At 43.6% G+C, this 21831-nt stretch overlaps 1 long non-coding RNA gene across 3 annotated transcripts; it reads right to left on the bottom strand.

The window, feature by feature from the left end:
* Window positions 1-792: 792 nt before the first annotated feature.
* On the bottom strand, window positions 793-18039 carry LOC140900076 (uncharacterized). 3 transcript variants are annotated; one of them, XR_012155546.1, is made up of 5 exons: window positions 17855-18039; window positions 16936-17008; window positions 14659-14794; window positions 10901-10998; window positions 793-3172 (listed from the first exon to the last, which is right to left on the bottom strand). It is a non-coding gene; the product is annotated as an uncharacterized LOC140900076 (long non-coding RNA). The 3 variants fall into 3 exon arrangements; XR_012155547.1 differs by lacking the exon at window positions 10901-10998; XR_012155548.1 differs by lacking the exon at window positions 10901-10998 and having other exon boundaries at window positions 793-2380.
* Between the last annotated feature and the right edge of the window lie 3792 nt (window positions 18040-21831).

Raw genomic sequence — 21831 nt, 5'->3', positions numbered from 1 at the left:
CATCACCTTGCTCATCTCCACAGCGCTTACCGATTAAATGAACTAGGAATTGGTTTCAATAAACATATTTGAGTGCAGCTACCTTAAATGGAATTTAAAATGAAATCATAAATTGTCATTTAATTGAAGTTTAATTGGGGTAAATTCCAGTGACACTCCAGGTATTATTTGTTTAAAGAAAACTGGCTGAAATATCAATGCTCGCTTGAAAGACTTCACCATTTACATAAAATCCCTCCCAAGGCTCTGCAGAATAGTTTACCAAGAGAGAAAACTTGTTAGGGCTAATAGATCAAACCAATATTTTTCCTTTGGGGTGTCATGGGGATGTTTTTTTGTCCTAGGCCCTCTATTTCCCCGATGGGCTTTCCGAGTTCAAAATTTTGATTCTGTTAATTGAAATGAGTCATTTGATTAATTGTTGAGCTTCGTTTGCAGTAAAAGTGTTTTGTAATATTGCACACATGCCTGTGTAGTGCAGGGGCAAAGTGTGTCATGTTACTCCCCACCAGGGGGTGAACCTAAAGGGGAAAACACTACAACCACCCTCGCTAACTCCTTTAACTCAATTAGGATTCAGAGCACCAAAGTACAAACTTCAGCTATGTGCAATCCCCATTGATGACCCTACAACTCATTATAAAGTGGTGGCTCAGACAGTGAATATAGTTAGAATTATTGCTAAAGAATCAACACTTGGCATTTTTGTAACTCCTTCCATCCTGAGAGACAGCAAAACCGCTGTACAGACGGTAGATCACGTCACTCACAAATGAAATGCGGCCAGCTCTGGACTGTATCACGGCTCTGGTTTAATAGCACACGGTGAAGAGTATACAGCAGTTTAGGAAAAGAAATGTAGAAGAATTCTGTGTACAACTGAAACTTCAATGGGCAGAGGGTAACTACCTGATTTGCAATTTGACAGGAACAAAGCAGAAGCTTTTCCCTTCTTGGTGATTTCAGTGAGGCACCAGGTGCTCTGAGGTGCTACCGAGAGAGCCGAGCTTGTACCATGACCCAGTCCAAGTGTCAGCACGTCTACCTGCACTGTCATTTCTGGTTTTAAAATAAACATCACATTTATAAAACTTACTATTACATGGTGCATGCAGCCTGCCGCCCAAAACAGCAGTTTGGAATGAAGATTTTCTTCAGTGAAAATAGACAGCATTGTACATATTCCGTTAATTCCCCAAATGCTAACAGGACACATTCATTGGTCCTAGCCTCTGCAGAAAAACACATATGTAAAGTCTAGCAGATTTCCCCTACTACACAAGTGACATTACTTGCAATTCTCAGTTCTCACTTTGGGGAACTTTACTGTTTTGTTTGAGCTGCTTCTTGTTGATCTCAGGAAGAGAATAAAGAGCAAGGTCTTGCTTCTTGAGACTGCAGTCTGCACACAAGTAGTTATAACTGGCTGTTTGCAAACTCCTGACCAGCATGCATAGGCTGGGCACACAAACATTTATTAGTGGTAGGCAGTGGTGAGCTGGAGCCGGTTCGCACCGGTTCGCACGAACCAGTTGTTAAATTTTGAAGCCGGTTTAGAACCGGTTGTTAAAGGGGTGGAGAAGCTCAGGTGGGATGGACAGGTTGTGACCCGTGGGACCGTCCTGTCCATCCCACCTGAGCTCTTGGCTGGGGAGGCTCCCATGTGAATTTTTACTGACCCCTGGCGGCACTCCAAGCCTTCGGCGGCACTTTAGCGGCGGGTCCTTCACTCGCTCCGGGTCTTCGGCGGCATTTCGGCGGCAGGTCCTTTAGTACCACCGAAGACCCGGAGCGAGTGAAGGAACCGGTTCTTGAGCTTCTGGCAGCTCATCACTGGTGGTAGGCCCATGAAGCTTTACATTCCTATTAGGTACAACAGGAAAACATGGAGGGGAATCGAAAAGCAACAAGAGTCAATTTTAAAACACTAGTTTGCAATTGTGTCTGGTCATTTCATCAGACTGTTTGGTTTTGCAGCATGCGCTTAGTTACATTTCCCAGTGTGTTGGCTCCCAGCAGATTTGAACCATTTTTTTCCAATTAGGAATGTCAGTTATAGTTCATTACTCCATAAAGTAACTTGAATATAATGTACTGTATGGTTTTGTATAATTAACTTCTTATACAATCTTCTTAGCAAAGACTTGACTATGCAAACAAAGACTAATCTCAGCTCGGAAATCTTTCTATTACATTGGCACTAATGTCATTGGCAGGACCCAGGGTGAGAATCCCAGGCTGCCAGCACCACGTCTGTTTTGTGATCAATTTTCCTTCTGTGATGGGTGTTCGCTGACACTCCGCTGGCTGATGTGCCGTAGTCTCCTAGGGATCTCGATGAGCACAGTATAAGGACTCTGGCAGAGCAGTCGCTTTGTTCCTGTAAACACAAATAAAACATCCAGTATGCCTCTGCACCAGCCCCGTTTTGAGGATTTAAACAGAGCCTAGGTTTTGTGTTGTCAGGAATGTAATCACACATGAAGGGACTAGAGCACTAGTACTCCAGACAGCAACCTCAGATTTATTTAAGGCACTAATATGCTTAATAAAGTAATAATACTGCATTGCATTCATATAATGCCATCTACACGAGCGTCACAAATCGCTTTGCAGAGTGCTTCCTCAGAACCACAGGATTCTGGGCACACACCACCCTGTCTGCTCTCTCCGCTGGCTCCCCACAGAATTTTGAATCAAGGTCAAGTTCTCAGTCCTTATGTTCAAAGTGCTCCTGGGCCTGGGCCCAGGATATCTAAAAGAGCCTGAAGCTTTGGGGTGAAGACCAAAGTTGACTTCTTTTTTCTTCCAGCACAATGGCATTTGCTACAATAGAGTAAAGCTTGTCTGTGTGGGAGAAAGAACTTCCCTGGGGGCTGGTCTGAGACTGTGGAATGAACTGCCCCAGGAACTAAGGGACCAGCCCAAACCTCTCCACCTTCCACCCAAGTGCAAGGCGGGTTTCTTGGCCCTTGACCTCTCTAATATAAACACAGAGCAACATGTGTATATAAAAAAAGAAACCTGACAAGACACTCCACTGCATGCACTTCTCCCCTTGGGGAGAGGATGAGAGGACAAACAGCATATGACAGAGCTGTAGTCACTTTGTTTAATGTAGTCACTGCTGGACGGTGCTCAGAGACTATGGAGATGAGTGTGGTACAAGAACCTAGACAGAGAAGAATAGAATTAATTTCACCTGACAATACTCCTGCAGTACAGTAGGTAGGCATTACTGTCCCTCTATTACACACCAGGAAGCTGAAGCACAGACATGTGAAGAGTTGCCAAGGGTGACACAAAATTTGGGGTCCTGCTGCGTATAGAAAACAGGTCTCCCAACTCCTAGTGCCTTAGTAACAAAGCCCCCCGATTCACTCAGTAATCAGTGCAAGACGTAAGAAGAGGGAAAGCTGCCCTCCAGAATCTTTTACAGCAACACTGTTCATATGTCTGATGTATGTTATAGCACTGAGAACATTAAAAGAGAAATTAACTCTGTAGAAGATGCATCAGCTTGGTGACAGCAGAGGACAGCTCTGCTGCACAAGAACTGAAACCTATTACTGTACCAGGGGCTGAGCTTTGCATCCAAACCGTACAAAAATCTCCATTTGTCCTAGCTGTAGCATGAGCCTGAGAACAGAAGGTGGTGATGACCAAGGGCTTAATTATATGTAAACTAAACCCATTGTAATTCACAGTCAGTTATTGACTTCAGTTATGCAAATTATATATAACAAAAGTTATACTTTTCTTCCACAATAAGAGAGACGAGACACAGACCTGCACTGAAATGATTAAAGGCGTGACTGAAAACGGGGTTAGTTGTTTCAGTCCCAGGTTCTGTGAGGACAAGCCTCGACATGAGTTGGGACCTGATTTGAGATTTTTTTAGTTGATTTAAAGCCAAAACTCAAAGCAAAGCTTTGCAGGGAGGCATGCGCATATATGTGTGCGTGTGCCCATGCCCACGGACTCGCTTGTCTTGAAACCACAGAATAAAACAAAAATCACAGCACAAAGGGCTGTGATATGCAATGCTGAGATCTATGCAATGCAAATTTCAGTCCATCACCATGAGATTCAAATCTGCTAATTGTGATAATTATTCATTTGAAGCAGGAGCCTCTGAGATAGTATTTTTTCAGTCTCTCCTGGATTTTAAATATGAATCTGTGTTCTTCCTCAGATGCCTTTAGCCATTATAAATGCCATAACTGACTTTGTGTGGAAGGTTATATAAATGTTCACAAACTGACTTTCCTTCCTAAAGAAGCAGCAGCAGCAGGGTACCTGGTTCTATAGAAGTGCTTTTTCATCCCCGACTGGAACCGCTGTTTTGATGTCCAAGCAAAGACCAGGAATCATTTTCATTTTAAACAATACCTACAGCTTTTCAGGCCCATCTGCAGGTACTGAACAGTAACAGCAAAAAAACAATCTGGCTGTTCGATTTGCTTTATTATAACTCTTCTGCCCCTTAAATTGCACCTTTTGGTGATGCTCTGGGTAAAGGTACAAAGAGAAGAGGATGAGACTCATTAACTCAAAGTTAATGGTCCCCTGCAGTATTAGCAGCTTCTGCTGCTCATCATGCCATTAGGAGTTGCCTGTTTTATCCTTGTCTTATAAACGTATAATGCTACTGGGACTCGATTCATTGTGCAGTAGTCAGTGTGCGCTATAAACAGGAAAGGTATGACATTAGTTAATTCTGTAATCCTTACTCCTCTGGAGTAGAATTTACACATGTGAGGCAATCCCTTCCATGGGAACAGAAAGTCTATGCATACATAAAAATGAATGTATGTTCACGCTTGCACACACATGCACACACACACTTATTTGTATTATGGTAACATCTAGAAACTGAAAGAATGGGTCCCATTGTGCTTGGTGTTATACAATACACAGCCCGAGAGTCCCTTCCTCGGAGAGCGTGTGATCTAAACAGACACGAGAGACAAAGTGTGGAAGGAAGGGTTGTACTAACTTGAGGCCAATTGTTTATGGGGATCTAGATGGAGGAAGACTCTCCCCTTCCTCTTTGCCCACTAAAAATCATGGCATCTCTGCACAAACTAGCAGAGAGAGTGAGAGTTTGGACCCTGCTGGAATCAGCGCACCTGTGGGTATCTGCCTATTTCCATGGGAACTGGCTCTATTCATTTCTCTTTGGATGCACTGTGTGAAATGGTCCAATTCTAAATATCAGTTAAATTCCCCGACACCCTGAGGAGTCATGCTGAAGTGAGACCCTCGTTGGAGCCCGTTCCAGGGGCAGGTATGCTGCTGCTCCCTCTTATAATTTTCTTTCCTTTTGGTGTGTATCACACTTCCTGGCGTCTGAGTCAGCTTGGGGCACATCTTACCAACTGGTTCCTCATTCATGTTCTGGTGTTCTCTGCTTTCTGTTCATACTGCAAGTAGCTATTCCCAGGGGCTGAATGGTTCTCTGAAGAGTACCCTATTTCTGTAAGAAACACCTTAATTGCTGATATCTATAAAAGTCTCATTTCTGTAATTTAAAATTGGATCTCAGCTGTTTCTGAGACGCTAATTTCTTTTCAGCAAATAATTGTTCTATCGACATTAATCCTGTCTAAATCCAGATCTATCTTTATTGCCTTGACAGGCTAGGCTGGGATGCAGGCTATCAATCTGCTTAGGCTAGAAAGGGAAGATCCAAACTCAGGTATTTTCTTTCCCTCAAATATTTGAGTCTAAACCATAAAAATATTTTAAATATTGAGTAAGCCAGGATAATTCAGGAGTCACTTCACTAAAGTCAATAGATATCCCTCAACACAAACCAAGAGTGAGAGTAGAGAACCCCCAATTCCCACGGGGCACCACTGTGATGCTGGTTTTCATTGGCCTCCTGTCTGTCAGGCAGATACACAGCTCACAGGGCGTGTTCTACCAAATGGAGACCATCAAATGAGAATTGTACTGATCTTCGGGGTAGCACCTGGGGAAGTCAATATCCGTCCTGGATGCTGAGTACTGGGCCCAGAATTCTCAGCGTGCACCTCATCGGCCAGTAAAATAGCCACCATCCACGGAATCTTGGCTCAGAGTCTGATTTTGATACTTGGGCATGAAAGACACTGCCTTGTTTCTGAGAGATCATTTTTTGGTTATTGCAGAAGAATACTACAGACAAGACAACAAACAAGCAGCGAATAGCTACAGCAGGGAAAACAGCTCCATTTGCCTTTCAGACCTAACCGCAATCAATGAAGATAAAGTAAAAGAAATGAAAACACTGTACAGGTAAATATAACGTGAACATGCCCGAGGTATTGTGGAGAATAGGAAATATTGGAGGGCTTGATCCCATATGTCTCTGGGTCAAATTCTCTGCTGGTGACACGAGTGGAGCTGCACCAATTTATACTGGCAGGGGATTTGCAATAGTGCTGTAAGTATTGAGTATATATTATAGTAAAGCAATTAGAGATGTGCCCAATCCAAACATTTCAGGACTTTAGGAGGGTCACATCTGGATCAGGACATACATTTTGCAGCTGGCTGTGTTGATACTTGGAATGAGTTAAACCAACTCCCCACACATTTGGGCAGGAGTTTAGAAACTGGATCAGATTCTGAATTTTGCAGCTGGATGATGGTTTAAAGAGAGCCAACCAACCAACAAGGTACTAACCAAAGTGTGCAGTATTTAAAAGCATTCTGCACCCCCCTCCCCTCATTTTGACTTGTTTCTCCATCTAGATGATTAGGAAAAAAGGGAGTACATACAGAAAGGGGCAGAATGAATCTTGTGAAAGCACATTCCTATGCTAAAGTGGGATTTAAAGAGGGCTTAAATTCTTACAGAATATTTCCCAGCACCCCCCATGACTCCACACCTCAGTTGCTGTAAAAGCTCCAGGGAGTTTGAAAATATTTACCGGTGCTCTGCTTCGGACAGCTGTGGCTGAATTTAAGCCTTGGATTTAAGTGAGGCGCACACCTTTTGCCGACCTTGTGTACGTGGCTGAATATCGCCCTAGGAGAGTCAATAATTCACTCTAATGTCTCAGGCTCACCAGTAAGCAAAGCACAGAAATGATTACTAGGAATATATGGCAAAGCACGCGCTAGGACTCAAAGAGTCCTCTCTCTTTCTCTGAATCCACTCACCATAAAATATGACAGAGATTTCTGACAGAGATTTCTCTTATTATAAAACTTTTCTTTTCCTCTTGAGCTAGCAAGCAATTAAAACAAAATTTGGATCCTTCCTTATTTTATTTGATTTCATTCAACATTTTTTCTTTCCCTAAAATCTGAGAGCCGCTCCTTGGTTTGTAATGCTAATCCCTTTCCCCTGGGAAACAACCACATATTCTCAGCTGTCACTCACTCACTCAGTACCCGGAGCTCTCAGCCATCTCTTCTCTGCTTTACCCCACTGGAGTGACAGGACTATCTATAATTCAAGGGCTGATGGGATGAATTGCATTTTTGAGAGCTGGCAGATATCCCATGTTAAGGGACATCCTTTCTCAGTATCTGTTGCTGGGTGAGCTTTTTCTTCCACTTGCCCAGCTAATAAGATGGGTGACGTGCTAAAAAGTTTGGACAATGGGTCTGCAGCAGTTGGCCTCTCCTGACAACAGTATAGATATTGCTCAGGCTCAGCAGATACTGGTCTCTTGTTATTCACTGACAGGAGATGATCAGGCTAGTGCTGCTGTTCTCTGCCTTCCTCGGTGCAGGTTGGTCAAGCAAAGCCTTAAAATTATCAGTGAATGATAGGGATTATTCTTCCTCTGATGGGATGAAACTGAGCCAACACAGAAGGCTCACACAAGACTAGCCCCGCTCTTGTATGGGGCATGGTAGTGAATAAGCGCTTTATATGAGCTCTCTGTATGGGGCTGGATTTCAGTTGTGACGTAGAGATGTTTGAGACTTGAGTAATGGCTTTAATTCAGACATCCATGTTCAGATGGCACGTTATGGGGGACAGCTCATCGAGCATTATAAAAGGCAAGGCACAGAAGAGTTGAACTGGAGTGGCAGGTCGGTTCATGGTTAGAAAGGGGACTGGGACTGCTGGATTCTAGGTCCAAGTCATCACTGACTTACTGTGGGACTGTGACCAAGTCACTTTAACCTTGCTGAGCCTCACGCCAGCCATTGGAAAAATGTGGGTAATAATAGAGGGTTGAGGGCAGGCGGAGTTAATTGATGCTTATAAAATGGTTTGAGATGCTCAGCTGAAAGGTGGTACAAAGCACCTTATTGGTCTTTTCAAATCATGCCTGCATTTTTCAGCCCATCAATGGGTGTTTTGCCTAAAAGATTGCATTATGTATTGTTTTTCCTTGTTTAAATCATACAATAATCCAGGGGACACCAATTCAGCTCTAACAGAAGCAAGCATAGATCTTCTGAAGTCAATAGAGTGCTGAATTTGTCCTGCGGCATTTAAACAGCAGCCAAAGAGACTCAGAGAGCAGAGAAAAGTGCAGAGAAGAATAAATCTGAAAGGAAATAAGGAAGGTATGAGAAGACCTTTAAACATTTCCATTTCCTAGAATTTATGTCCTTCTGTTCAAACTGGCAATCATCTTGTAAGCAGCAGAAGTCGTTACAACATCTGCCTTGCCTTGTCTAACTGGTGCTTTTTACATGGTGATGCCCAGCTTTGTGCTGCTTTACGAGTCTCTTGAGAGTTTAACAAGCAGGTGGAAGGCGCCTGCGTCCGCTCATGCTTTGGCACACTGCACATGATGACCTGCTGTAGCAATGGCCCACCTTGATTATCACTACAAAAGTGATAATCCCCCCCTCCTTCCCCCCGGCTCTCCTGCTGGTAATAGCTCATCTTAAGTGATCACTCTCCTTACAATGTGTATGATATAGCTCATTTGTCTCCTGGATGGATTGCCCTGTGGAAAGCAGGTATTCTAGAAGCCACTCCTAGTCCTGGGTAGAAGGTTCTCATCGTGGCCAATGAGATCTTCCTTCTCCGTCCTGACCTTTGACAAGTTGTTCTTCTTTTTGCATTCTGGGATCCTAAAACCACTGCATTGCTTTCGGAGCTTGGCTGTTGTCATTAGGTTAGCTGCAGGTTCCCTGCGTTTTGAGAATGGGGAACAGGGAACTGCTGTGTGGAACAGAAAAATAGTAATTTATAAAGTTCTGTTTATACTCAGCAAGGATAAATATAAGAAGTGGCTGGAATGAAAAATGGAAGCAATATTTAAGGACTGAAATGTTTTAATCTGGGGCTTGGCATCTGCAAGGTTGAGGATTTTCATGGTTACAAGTGATAGACTGAAGGCATCCCGTGAATGTTGGTTTTGGTCTGGTTTCCCCAGCATGGCCAGAGCTCTATGGCTATGAACCATCCCAAGCTGGGTGGTCCGTATGTTAGGGATATATGAGAAGTCCTTACAGCCCAAGTATTACAGACTTGGCTGAATGCTTCTTATTATCATCAATGATTCTCCTCCTTTAACACTTGCCACTTTTTTTTAGTTAGCGTCTCTTTTTCTGGAAAACTGACGGGTGGTTTTAAAGACAATGATTTCTGCTCAGTTGTGGCCAGTTCCTTCCACGATTGACTGGGGAAAAAATCAGTTCTGTTTATATAAATGAATGCAGGGCTCAATTTTCGAATGTAGACATGTAAATTAGGAGATTCATGTCCCCCCCTGTGTGCTCAAGTCAGTATTTAGGCAGCTAAAAGGGCCATAAGGATGCTGAGGTGCAGGGCAGAGTCCTCAGCGGCAGAATCTATGCCTAACCTATACATAAAATGGAGATAATAATGCTTCCTTCGTCTTCCTTTTCCATTTCAACTGGAAGCTGTTTAGTGCAGGGACAGTCTTTTTGTATGTGTATGTACAGCACCCGGCACAATGTCACAGTCTCAGTTACAGTGTCTGCTTGCTACGGTAACATAGCCAAAAACCATCCCACCGGCATTGCAAAGAATTATGCCAAGCCTTACTCTTTTGCATTCACATAAACCACCAACTCCCTGTTAGTCATTAGAGAGAGAACTGAGTCAAAGCTCAATTGTTGATATTAGTACAGCTGTCTTTGCTACATTTGTTTTGGATAGAAGCCAAGACAAGTGCTGGAAGTGTGCAAGGTGAAACAGATAAGGGGATTTCCCAGCATTTCATCCATTCCTTACAATTGAAGATGCAGGTGGGAGTTTTTGATACTAGAAAGGTTTCTCTCCCTCTCTCTTCGCCGCCAGTTTATTCCTACCGATGGCAGATAACCTCCCGCAAGAATTTGCTGTTTTGAGACGTGAGGAAGGCACTCCCCCTGCAGTGCCACCACTCTCCCTCCCGGGCCCCAAAGATTCAACACAAGGATGCAGCTTCCAGTGCCAGCCAGGCCTCTACAGAATCCCATGTGGTGGAGGCATCCAAAAAGGTGCACCTCAGCAGTGTATCTGCCACCTGCCTTTCCCTGGCCACCCCGAGGGGGCAGCTTCAGCCAGCTCCACACTCTCTGGCAGAGGAAGGATTCTGGGCAGTTTTATACCTGCTTAGAGGATGCTCTGCTGCAAGAGGTACAGAGCCCAGCCTCTGATGGGCATGGTGTGAACCCAGCCCATCCCATCTCATGGGATTCTGACACTGGGGTCTGGGCCTGTACCACTGCATTCCTTCACGCTGGACTCCATTAATCAGCCTAAGGTATCTAATAAGTTATTGGGCCCAGATGTTTTCCATTGTATGTTACAAATGTTAATTATCTTCTAATTACTTATTAGCAGGGGCTGGGCTGGCACAGATCATGGTTGAAATGCAGCCAAGTACGTTCAGCGCCTTGGATAGCAGTACACGAACTAACAGCTTCTATTGGCAGGGAGTTTATTGGAAATTCTTATTATTCCCCCATGCCTCCAAATATTTACCCAAGAATTATGTGTGGCATAAAATGCCTTCACTGGTGTAGCAACAATAGGTAATGCACGTAGATCCTCACTGAATAGCTTCATTTCAGGAATGTGACCTTTCACAGAAAGCAGAAGATTAACACATAATGGCTGCAGGGATAATGAATAAGGGGACATTTTAAAATTAAAGCTCAGGCATAGTAAAAAAAGTGGTGGTGAAATGGTATCATCTCACACTCTCTCTTCTCCTGGTTTTTCTTTATGCCATACAATAGCTTATTTCCCTAGCTATAACAGACTAGTCATTCTCCTTATAGTACAGATTCAATAGAACCATGGGAGAGAAAGCTGGAGTCATATTTATCTCTTGTCTCATCAACAAAATCATACATGAAGTCCCAGTTGTAGACTCTTTGTTGCTGGCTATGGTGAGAGTTGAAGGAACAGATAGTTGTTTGATTTTCAGATCTCTGATAGGGTACGCAGGGGTGGAAGCTACAAAAGGCACAATCTCGTGGCTTGCAAGCCAGTTTGCCGTGGACTTCTGGGGGTAAAGTGGAGGTTCAGAATTGGTCTGATCCAAGCTCGCCAAGGCCCAGGAGTCTTTCTGTTGACTTTGGATCAGCCCCCATGTCATTTTCAGAAAGGCACTTTCTGGACTGTACCCACACCGGTTTGTAGTAGTTGTTTCTTTGTTCAAGGACAGTTAGTTGTAACGCCTCTCCAGCACACGCTGTCAGGCAGCCCTTACAAAGGAGCACGCTCAAAGAGGAATCTGTCATTTGAACAACTCCTCATTCTGACCGACAACGTTGTAGGGTTTCCTCGTGTTAGAGTGATTTTTTTGCGAGGACACTCATTGTCCCATTGACAAATGGTTTCAGGTTTCTTGCCTCAGCAACAAGGCCAGGGGAAAGCATGGCTTCCGGTGTATTCATCCTCTGCTATCAGGCTTACATGTCTCTTGTAAAATACCAGACAAGCTCAGTGGGCCTGGGCTGAAGGATGGGGTCTGGACAGTGAGTGAGGGAGTTGCATTCTTTTTTGAAGGGTCCGAGCACTAGACCTGGTGAAACATTTTTCCTGATAGTGCGGGTTAGCGGCTGTTGCTAGAATAGAGGCAGGAGTGCTGTACGGCCTGCAGAAGGACAATCTCTAGCCTAGAGTCACATTCGCACAGTTCATAGAATCATAGAATCATAGAATATCAGGGTTGGAAGGGACCCCAGAAGGTCATCTAGTCCAACCCCCTGCTCAAAGCAGGACCAATTCCCAGTTAAATCATCCCAGCCAGGGCTTTGTCAAGCCTGACCTTAAAAACCTCTAAGGAAGGAGATTCTACCACCTCCCTAGGTAACGCATTCCAGTGTTTCACCACCCTCTTAGTGAGTTCTCACTCACTCATCAAGGCAAGACAAACCTGGAGGTTCCCATTGCTGACTCTTGGCATATGTCCGTACTGCCCGATACTGCAGCCAAGTCCAAATGCTGGGTTCCCATCTCTGCTAATTGGTTACATTCACTCTGATTGACCAATCTGGCAGTCATAACAACTGCTAGTTTATGGAGCCTTGAAAAAAGATGGCATTCTTTTTGCCTGGTGAGTGATGGAGAGGGAGCTGCTCTCCCTCTTGAGAGGAGCCCCTCTTATTTCTCATAATGATGCTTTCATAAGGCCGATGCAGTTTGACTTCTCGCGGTGGCTGACAGATACTTTATTGGGGCATCTGTCATTATTTGCAAAGATTAAAAACAGATAACCTCAAATGTTATTAAAACTCAGGGGCTTAGAGTTTAAGCAGTTGGAGTCCAGTCTCTGTCTGGCAAATGGTAACATATTTCTTCTTGGCACTGAGATTTTATTGATTTCCATATAATACACAGGGCTTTGTGCATTTAATTCCATCAAGTGAAGAAGATGGATTGGCACATGGTCACCTTCAGGCTAGTGATGCAGCGTGTTTTATCCTAATAAGCATCAGTCTGCATCATGCCTCGCCTAAGGATTCACTAAAAGTTCATGTTGTCAAACAGGCTATTGGACATGAGGTCCCCCTGAAAGCAATGCAGAGAAAAATATAAATATTTGTTTCAGGACGGCTATAATTTTCCCTGCTGTGGTTAGATATAAAAAGTGAAAGTCATCTTCATTCTCATTTGCACTACATGATTAATGAGAGCACCCTTCAGGCAAGCGTGCACTGCAGATTCTCAGGCTGAATGGATTCTTCACAGAGAAGTATGAACAGACAGTGCAGCCGACAGGCCAGGCAATACAAAGTATGCTAGGAGCTGGTGTAAAGGGAATGTTCTACAGTGACTGACAGCTGCCTCTTTAAGGGTTTCAGGAAGAGGAAATGATGTAACAGAGTCATTGTATGGTATTGTCATTGTACTCAGCTCAGTCAGCCCCTGCCCAAGATAGCATATAGTCGAAAGGCACAAACACAGGAAATAACGCAGGCCATACAGAGCGTACGTTAGTAATGATGCTTAGCACTGATTCTTCAAACCACTTTACAGACATCCTCACCCGGGAAGTCATAAAGGAAATGTTGGCTGTCATAATAGGCAGGACACACACACTCAGTAACTCTGACCACTGGGTAGAGGAATTCCGCAATCGTGAAGTCATCTGTCACCCCACAAGCACATGGAAAAGTTCTGGTTCAGATAATTCATGTACCTGTCTCTGTGAACTCCAAGTGTCTTGTTTCAGCGAAGAAGGAAATCAAAGCATTCAGAGAGTTTGACTGTATAAATTTCCTGCACCCTGCACCTCCAAAACACACATCCACACATTTGAATAGTTCCTTTGCCAATCTGAATGAAGGGGATGGCAACTTAAAAGGACGTCTTTTGTGTGAAGCCCAGGAACTAATACTTTCTGTGCTAATGGGACATGCCATCCATTTCTTTGTAAAATGAATGAGGTTCTGCTAACGAAGAAGAAGAGGAGAGCAGTTAAGTTGCATTTGTCATGATTGCTTGAACAGCTGACAGCTCATGGTGACATATTTATTTTAATATCTGCACAATTTAGTCTCATTTTACCAATCTAAATTATAGAATCCAGAACAGTCCAAAGCCTTTAATTTCATTATTGATGGTCTCACTGTCTCCCTTCCTTTGGGGTGCTGACCTCCCTAATGTTGCATGCAAATGACCACAATCTCCTATTTCCAATGTCCTCTTGGAACTGCATTGGGGCTATCAACTCTGATCCTCTACTGTAACCTAATTAATTTCTCAGACACGCTCCTAGAGATACATATATGTTACATATAAGTCACTCATTTAAAATACGTGATGCACCCTCAGCCTCCATCTCCCAGGTAACTGCATTCCATCAAGGCTGCATCTACTTTCTTTCTAAACTGTTGTCTTGCCTGAGCCTCCACTTTGGTTGTCCGTTCACTCTAACTGTGGACTGGAAGCCCTGCAGGGCAGGGACTTGCCTTATATCGTTTTGCCTGGAAAGCTCTGTGCTGACCCATGGTACTGTATACATATCAGCTACAGTGCAGGGCAGGAAGAGGAGCCAGCAAGCGGGGAAAAAGATTGCATGCCAGCAACTAATATAATGAGTAGAAGAATAAAAGTGTTACCCGAGTGCTTCAGCAGTGACTTCTGGGTGTTTGTAGTAAATTAGTACCTAACATGGAAAGGCCAAGACCGTAACCATGTTCAGAACCCCACCAATGAAACAGGACATAGGTCCAAACTCTACCTGATTCTGGTTTTGCAGAAACAAAACCCACCCTGGTTTTTCTCACCTGCAGAAAAATGCCATCCACATCTTCCCTGAGTCCTGAGGCCAGCCACAAGTCTGCAAATCGCTGACATATTCCTGTGGATTTTCTAGAAAGCAGTGCATTCTGGGAAGTTATGGAACAGTTGTATCTTCAGTGTCTGCCAAGGTATTTAACCATAGTATCAATCAGATTCTGATCTTGCTTACTCTAGTGCAAAGCAAAAGTAATTCCGTGAAGGGCAACAGAGTTCCAAACTCTGTACGCTCTGTGTGAGAGGAGAATCAGACCCCTATATCTCTAAGTAATCAGGTGAATATGACAGAGTACAGAATATCGTTTTGCTGATATCCTGGGCACTGATTCACAAAACAATGGTGCACATCAATGACACTAAAATAAAGCATGTGCCTGATATTTGCAGGTTTGGGGCCACAAAGAATTTATATTCATGTTAACCTGCTATATGCGATTGGTTTGGTTTGTTTCGTGCTGATTTGCTTGGTAACTTTGCAAAGACCCTGTTTTCCATGAAATATTTTATTCTCCTCTCATGAAGAATGGCTGTTTTATCTCAATCTAAAGGATAAAAAAAAGTCAATGCAATCTATGTTATTTGATGTTCTAAAATGTTTATAGCATAGCTTCTGTGTGCTCATATTTTTTCTAGCTACAGATAACTTGTGGGCTTCAGTCTTTTGTAGTTCCCTTAATCTTCTAAAGTGTTACATAATTTAGATAGAACGAGGTTTTGTACATTTCTGCCTTTTAAAAAATTGCTTTTAAGTCTTGGCTTCAACTCAAGCAGCTGCTGAATCTTCTACGACAGTTGGAAGGTTTTCCAGCATTAAGAGATGCCAGTGGAATATACATGAAAAGGTTTGGCAACCCAAGATATTCAGATTAAGAATATTATTTCTTCATCCCATGTTCTCATTCCCTCTGTTCCTTCAATAATTCTCTTTACTTTGAATGTTGTTCTGCTTATTTTGTGCTTTTGTTTGTATGAAAGTTTAGGAAATACAAACTGAGAATTCCTTATAGAACCAAAAGCTAGAGGATATTCCCCTCTGATCTTTTCTAGCTCACTCCCAGAGACCTGTTAATTTGCCTCAGTACTGACCTGCAAGCATGTCCTTTGACTCTAGACCTGGGCCACACACTGATCTGTGAACATATATCATTCTTGACTTGCAAGGCCTCCTGTCCTGCCAGCCCTGAACTTCTCCCAGGCTGACTACCAGTCCCTCCAAATTGTGCGTGAAGCTCTGCCATGCACTTGACTGAGCCCTTATGAAGTTGTTTTCAGCTCTGACTTTTGCCATGCATGAAACCAGGAATTCTTCCAGAGAGGAAAATGGCATTTGTAAATCCACTTTTCTAGCAGTTTCCAGATTTCCTGCTTTCCCGAAGTACTGTGTGCAGTGAAGTAAAACTCAAAAATTCCACTAAATTCAGATTCTGCCCGGTCATTTCTTGCTCTATTTTCATTTCCTAGAAGCACAGAGTCAGAGGCTTGTCCTCCCCGGATCAATTAACTTCTTTGCCTGGACAGGGTGGTTAACAACTGTGGGGAGATTTGTGTTATCGCTTATGATCATTTAGGGGAAAAATAAGAATTCTGTTTATTCAAAATCACTGCTGTTATGACTGTCTCGGTATTACCACCCCGTTTCAAATAGAAGATGCAAAAACTGTTTTTCTCGTGTGCTTAAATGAAATAGACTGCCCTGAAATAACATCACCTTGAGAACAATTAACTGTCCCCTCCACCCCCACAAACCCCATAACGAGGCCCAGTGAGGGATTATCTTCCTTTCAGTCTTGCATATCAAAATAAAAGAGGAAAGAAAGGGCTTAGGAAAAGAGTTCAGAGACTTAATTGGAGGGGGAGGGGGAAGCATTATTGCCTAGCTGCTGATTTTAATGTAGTATTGCACAGATGGGAGTAGAAGAATCAAGCTGCCATGAAACTTCATTTGAAGCTCACTGAACATTTTGCATATTAAAAAAAAAATCCCGCTGGTAGCTAATCGAATAGTTGTTAAAAACAATATTCCTCTTTCCTGTGGTGTAGAATGTCATCCTCTTCCTTCCCCCCAGCCCTCTACAGTCTTCTCTCATTTTCTAACCCTCTGGAGGTCCTTGTTTTTTAATTGTTGTGATTAAATCTGTCGTGCATTGTCTGTACAGTCACAGGAGAACACAGCCTGTGTTCCCTTCTCCTAAGAGGGGCTGCGCTCGTCACTGCAGCTCTGTAAAGGTAGAACAGCTTGGGCTGTATACTTGGCAGGGAATCACCTGGGTTCAACGGTCCTTCCAGCAACCTCGCCTCCTGCTCTGCCTTCTTTGTCCGGATTCTCTTCTGCTCCTCCTTAGGAAGGCAGGAGAAGAGTTTTTATTGACAGCCTCACTAATACTTTAACAATGCTGAAATTAAAAAGTCTTTGGGGGACAGGATGGTTCATAGGGTTGCCAATGTGACATAGAGGCTTTCCTCTCTGCTTCCAATTTTCCTACCATCCTAATTGCCTCCCGTTAGCTCTTTGGCCCCCTAGGCTGTCTCATCAAACAGGCGATAGTTCAAGTGGGGATGGAGACTGACCTACCATCTCACCCTCCTGGATGTTCCCCTGAAGCTTGGGTGGAGAGGCGCTTGCCCTGCTTATGCCTCTGTGCTCCCTGTCTTGAGCACAAACCAAAGGCTCCATTTTCCAGTATTGTCAGGCTGGCATGTGGGACACTTTGGGGGCTCAGCCAGAGCAGGAAGGGGTTCGGTCACCGCCTGCCCTATCACGCTGGGTGCTCCTGTACTGTGCAGCTTTGGCTCAGAGCCCTGCCACCAGCAGCCTGCTTTCCGCACAATGGCCTCCTGGCTTGTTAGAGCCTGGATCTCCTCCAGCCCGCATCCTCTGCAGTGCTCAGCTCCACACTGGAGCCCTCACAGCACCTCAGCAAGTCCCCTGCTCCCAGAGAGAGACAGTCCACAGCACCAGCCCACTCACGCAGCTGAGGATTGTACCCTTCAGGCTGAAACACTGTGCTGAGCTGGTTGGTTATAAAACAAGATCAAGTTTATTACCAAAGAGCAGACGTTCCAGCGATACCAAGTAGCAGGAATTGAGGCAGAAGTGGTTACAGACAAACAAGTAAAAATCCTCTGCTAAGACTAACACCTAACAACAGACCGGAGTCTTTTGTTCCAAGTAAGTTTTCTCACCTCAGTCTTTCTCCCAGCATGGCCAGTCAGTTCCTAGCCAGGATCCAACACAGAGCTCCGAGGGCTTGGTTTCCTTGTCTCTTCAGGTGAAGGATAACTAAAATGTCTCTTTGCCCCCTTAGATTACCCAGAGTCGATTGTTTCAAGAGGCAGGATGAATGCCTGCTGTTCCTCCCTTCCTGTGTGGACTGCCCATCCCCCAGCTGATTTGTATGTAAATGAGCTTCCATTGTTTTGATTCCATAATGCTTAATTTACATTGGAGGCAGGTAGAAAGTAGCCTTCCCGCCTGGCTGGGAGAAAACCTGTTTCTCCTTTTGTTTGGTCACAGACTTTAAAGCATAATATCAGTGAGTATCCATAATTCCTCAGGTTTCAGAGTAGCAGCCGTGTTAGTCTGTATCCGCAAAAAGAAAAGGAGGACTTGTGGCACCTTAGAGACTAACAAATTTGTTTGAGCAAAAGCTTTCGTGAGCTCACTTCATCGGATGCATTCAGTGGGAAAAAAAATGCATCTGATGAAGTGAGCTGTAGCTCACGAAAGCTTATGCTCAAATAAATTTTTTAGTCTCTCAGGTGCCACAAGTCCTCCTTTTCTTTTTGCATAATTCCTCAGATAGGGTTAGTACAGACATTTCACAATGATAGTGAGCACCAGTGTTACTGGCTTTCATAAAAGACCTTACTCAATACGCTTGTAGAGGACAATAATATTGTGTACAATTGATTCACCTGCTTATTCTTTGGGGTTCAGACCCCCTGGATTGTCATAGTGTACAGAGAACTCAGTTCATGCTGCTAATTTTGGAAATGAGATTTAAAAGCTCATTGACACCTGTGCAAGCTTATTGAATTTAGGAAGCTAAGCATGGCGATGCCTCGTCAGTAATTAGACAGGAACCGTCTGAGAAGAATTTCTCTGCACTGTTAGCACAGGCTAGCTGCCTACAGAAGTACCCAGGATCCTGGGAGGACTTGTATAGCTTAAAGGCCATGTTGCTGTGGCTTCATTCTTCTTGGTATGCGAGCTGAGTAGATTAAACTAGGGCATGGATATGTCTCCATGTGCTAATCACACTCCCCAGCTGCAGGGGACACATGCCCTGGGAGTCCCAGCTGCCTTTATTTTATTTTTTTAAAGCAGGTTTCTAATGTTCACGGTTGCAGAGACAAGCTTGAAAACATGACCCAAGTGTAGCCTAAAGGCTCAGAAACCAAGAGACACAAAGAACCCCCCCCCTTTTTATTATTTAAGATCTCAAGCTTTTAAACCGGTCTCTAGTTTTGAGCACTTGGGCATGGCAACACTGTGTTAAACCGGTGCTGTTTATCACTGCCTAGCGCACACTGAACACACTTTGTAAACTTCGCTTTCCGTTATACCATGATCACCATATCGATTTGCATTGGTGTCGCACAGCACAGAGGGTGGCCCCACTTTGTTGTTATGGCAAACGACAACTCTTTAACAGTGCACAGCAACATGAGGCAAAAGGTTTAGTTTAGGAAATTATGCATCTACAGCAAGCACGGAGAGGGGGAATTTTAAGCAGAATATAATTTCTGAAATAGGAATTTGCCTTTTTATAGCACAGGGTGAATGAGAGATGTTCAGGCCAAACAACCTCTAATGATCTCAAGTGCAGTGCTGCAAAATCTCACCATTTTATTGCAAGTTTCATGGTATTTTGTGCCTTTCTTAAAGCCTCAGCTCCTGGAGTCATGTTATTAATAACAATATTTCATCTTTAATTAAAGAAAGTTCTAACCCTCATAATTGAACAGAAGAAGTTTGAAACCATGAATCATAGGACAGCAGAAAAAAATCCAACTGTTGTTCTATTTTTGGCTTAAAAATCTAGACACTTTTTTTTTAATCTCCTGTTTTTTTGTGGCCTGAGTCATGAATTTTGAAAGCGTAGGGTTGGCAATACTGCAGGTGGTTAGCACCTCAGATTTAATGTTTCATCCAAAAGATGTGCCCTTAGCACCATAACATCCCTTAGCACCATGCTGGGGCACTGCCTCTGCAGGACTGATGCCCAGAGAACCGCCAAACACACACTCCTCCTTTGCTTGAAGGTCTCCTCACACCCAAATCTTGCTTTCTGGAGCCATGCTGAGAAATTAGCAGTTCATACAAAGGCTAGTACATGACTGGTACCTGCGCTACATATCCCAAAAAGTAAGCATGGAAAACTGAGAATCCTTCCCTTGAGTCTGCAGAATTAGGTCTTACTGGTTACTTACTTCAGATGCAAGGGAAAAAAAACCCCAAACTGAATGATGAGCTCCCATTTCTCTGCAATTCTGACCCCTAAATGTGCCAGTAAGAATTTATTTGCAAAATAAGCACCATCCAGGGAGCACAGCAGGCAGGTCTTTAAATTTACTATCCTTGTTTTTCCACAGGTTCCCCAAGAGTAACATTTGAAAGACTTAAATTATGGAAATGGCTTGTTTGGTGAAGTTACAGCCCTGAATGGAGACCATCTGCGATGTAGCACAGTTTCTGCCATCCAACAGATTGCTAAGCAGTCCATGGTGATAAATCATTTCCCATGCAGACTTGCGCTTATAATCATCGTCCAAATCCATTCCTGATGTTCAACTGAGCCATGGGAGCATGTCGACGAGGGCGGCGTGTGAGGCTGCTTGGGACACTCCTGCTCCACTGCTGACTCCTGGCTACTTCAGCTGAAACAGTACAGAAGTCTGGAAACAGAAGCGGAAGAGCATGCACCTGTATACAGTGTCTTTAGCAACTTGTATAGTAATGCCGGGGTGAAAGAAATTCCACCATCTTTAGAATTTTCATGAAAAATTCTCTGGAGCGAACATAGCAGGTTCCAAATCCCTTTGGGCAGAGTTTTCACCAGTAGAACTTGCTCTCCTAAACTTTAGGTACCAAAGATATTCCTCTCTATGTAGCCATCTTCTCACCTTCCCTTCCCTTCTCCATTGCACAATATAATCCAAACTATTGCCTGTATAAGGCAATAAAATATCAGTGCAACAATCTGAAGAGTAGGGGTTAGTTTGTGTGTGAGACTATTCAAAGATGTTAAGAGCCAAATGTTTGCCTAGAAGATGAACTGAACACTAATTTTTAAAATATTGATTAGCTCATTCCCCCCTCAGATTTCCATGTGCCGCTGCACTTCCCAAAGTGACCCAAGAGAAGGAGAAATACCGAAAGACAGGCTTTTCTTTTGGTATTCTACCTAGCTGTCAATAAGAAGAACTGGAAATCTTGTAAGAAATCCCACTGGAGTGAGATTTCCAGACTGGAGAGGATGGAATAAGTTAGTAAATAACTTTTATAGAGGCTTCCAGAGTTAATCAAAATATTCCTCCCAATGACAGGCGTCTGTTCTCTCACATGGGAGACCTGTACAGTCACTGTAGATGTGAATTAGTAGAGCTGGTTGGAAAATGGTTCTTTTCCCCCCTGGAAAACTGTTGTGAGAACAACTGAAAAACGTAAAAACATTTTTGTTGACATTTTCTGTGATTTTTTAAAAAAAAATGTCCTTGAAGGAACAAACATTTTTGGTTGAAAACTGATGTTCCAGGTTGTTTGTTTTTTAAAGAAAACATCAACAATTTTCAGGAAAAGTGGATAGTTTTTGCAAAAAAATTCATTTTGATGAAAACCCTGTTTTCATTGAAAACCAGGTCTGTCGCTGACCGATATTCAGGTGATCCAGTTCAAATGAACACTAGTAGAGCTGAGATGGCTTCCTTCCCCCTTTCCAAATCAGAGCTCTTTATGTAGGATGGGGACAAGTTTGGTGTCTTAAAACATTTGGATGGAAACTGGAAGGGCCCTCACCCTGATGCTGCAGTGGCCGTACAGAGGTGCCCAGACCATGGCAGTGGCTCTCTCAGTGGTGGAAGGGTTGGTCACATCTGCAGAAACCGGCATTATTTGTAGTGGGACCTTTCCAGTCCTTGTTTCCTGAGATGCTGCAATG

Source organism: Lepidochelys kempii, chromosome 18, assembly GCF_965140285.1.
Source record: "Lepidochelys kempii isolate rLepKem1 chromosome 18, rLepKem1.hap1, whole genome shotgun sequence".
In the NCBI taxonomy this organism is placed as follows: domain Eukaryota; kingdom Metazoa; phylum Chordata; order Testudines; family Cheloniidae; genus Lepidochelys; species Lepidochelys kempii.
This window is presented reverse-complemented; position numbering and strand designations above follow the sequence as displayed.